General features: G+C 40.9%; 1 protein-coding gene across 2 annotated transcripts in view; it reads left to right on the top strand.

Moving 5' to 3' along the window:
* LOC106875126 (uncharacterized protein DDB_G0283697) overlaps window positions 1–2,259 on the top strand; it is a 49,938-nt gene that overhangs the window by 32,707 nt on the left and 14,972 nt on the right. The gene's annotated exons all lie outside the window — the stretch shown is intronic.

Below are 2,259 nucleotides of genomic sequence, written 5' to 3'. Positions count from 1 at the left end.
ATATATATATATATATATATATACACGTATAAATACGTGTATGTACGCGTGTATATGTGTATGCTTGTACGATAGCTAAGATGTAGCTGAAATGCAAGACCTGGTACAGAATAACTACCCAGGTAGTTTATTTACAGACCAGCTCACCACGCCTCCTCTACGTTACACTAAGGGTGTAGATACACACACACACACACACATACATATGTATGTATGTATACTACAGTGGTTATTTTACATACCACTAGAGCATATAAACGTTACCATATCATCAACACCTTAATCGTCATAAAACAGTCGAACAGTCAAAGAATTTGATCCTAGTGCACTCTTAATGTTATTGGTGGTGGTGGTGGTGGTGTGGTGGTGGAAACAGCGATAGAGTATTTGGCGGTGGTGTCAGAGGCAAAATAAATGTGGTGGGAGGGTATCAGAGGTGGAGGTGTCAAAAGAAGTCTAGGTGGTGGTGGTGGCGAATGCGTCAGACGTAGATTAGATGATGGCGGTGGTGTCGCAAGTCGAGCACATTGTTGTGGTGAATGGAGGAGGCAGGCGATGAATGGGTGACGTAGATTAGAAGTGAAAGGTTAGAGGGTAAGAGGTAAGAGGGGAGAGAAAGAGAGAGAAGCGAGAGAGCGAAGGGATACAGGGAGGAAGAAAGGGAAGGACAGAGGGGCAGCAGAGAGGAGAGGAAGAAGTGAAAGAGAAAGCCGGGAGAAACAAGTGAAGGAGAACGGGAGGGAAAGAGAGAAGGGAAATGCGTTAAAGGAGACAGAGAAATAAGCAGTAACAAGAGAGAAAGAGAGAGACTTAAATAGATATATAATTGTGTGTGTGTGTGTGTGTATAAGTAGATAGCGAAAGAGAGAAAGAAAGAAAGAAATGGATAGTGAGAGAGCGAGAGAGAGAAAGAAAGAATGAGAGAAAGAGACAGTGAGAGAGAGAGAGAGACAGACGAAAAGAACGAGACAGATATAAACAAAAAAATTCCCTTCCGTAAATAGATGTTCGACCTAAATATAGAGACCGAACGAGGCAGTTAATCCATTATTAGTGTAATATGATCATCCACAATCATTAACTGAGGTTACTGCATTGTTCAGCATTGATCCAACCGTGCCCCTCCCATCTTTTTTTCTTTTTATATATCCAGTATATTGTATGGTCAAATATCTCTTTCGAATTCAGTTATGACAGAAGTTTGTAATCTCAGTATAATTTTTGCTGCTGTTTCCAGCAAATCGAGTAACCACATAAGGGTTTTTCCCTGATTCAAGTGTATATATACTTATGGGTGTGAGAGTGTCTATGTGTGTGTGTGCTGAATCGTGTTGTTGCAATTTCTTTAACACCAGGTCAACCCTCTTCCAGCACACTTATTATTAAAGATCTCCACGCTGTGACCACCCACATCCAGGACTACATTATCTGATATATCCTTCCAGTTTTAAGACAGCAAAATGTGATCTGCGAAAGATTTAGCTGTTATTTCTAGCAAAACATCTCAACTGCTTAGAGGCTCTTTCGGACACTCATTTCGTAGACAAAAATCCAAAACTTCTTTTAGTGACGTTAAATCTTGTTGTTATTGTTATACTTGAAATTATTCCAAATGTGACCATCGCACCAATTTTGTATATCATGGATTACATTGTTTAAAAGTGTCCTTTTTTTTCTTCAGACGCTAGGGATGTGATGTAATTTACTAGAAATTTGGCTGCTATTTCTAGCGGACTTTGTAACCATATAGATGTGTCCTTGTTTATAAGATCCTTTGTTGTTGTTGCTGTTCCTGTGGTTTATGTTGTTTATTCCAAGGTCACCCATGATCCAGCAGACCTATAAGTAGAGGCGTTCCAGTCATGACCATCCCGTATATTCAGGACTACATCATCTGTCTCCCCTTTTCGTTTCTTTCGTTAATACAAGGAAGGAAGAAGGGGTGAGCGTGTATAATTTGATAGGGCGATATTCGACCGTGGTTTCTGGTAGACTCATAGAGGTTTCCCCGTTGATTCGAGAAGTGATGTGGAGGTTTTATGCCGAGGCTTGTTGCAGTTTCAGGCGATGACGCTTTTTGCACTCAAGAACTGGAGGATGTTTGAGGGGGGTGGTGTTTGAAATGTTTGAGGCGGTGTAGAGTAAATATCAGTTCCTGGTGAAGTTATGTTCTGAATCCAGAGGTACGCATCGCAGGGCAGACCCACACATACAGATTACATATATAGACACGCGTATAAGCGCACACACATGCATATA

The sequence above is a fragment of the Octopus bimaculoides genome, chromosome 28, assembly GCF_001194135.2.
Source record: "Octopus bimaculoides isolate UCB-OBI-ISO-001 chromosome 28, ASM119413v2, whole genome shotgun sequence".
Classification (NCBI taxonomy): domain Eukaryota; kingdom Metazoa; phylum Mollusca; class Cephalopoda; order Octopoda; family Octopodidae; genus Octopus; species Octopus bimaculoides.
This window is presented reverse-complemented; position numbering and strand designations above follow the sequence as displayed.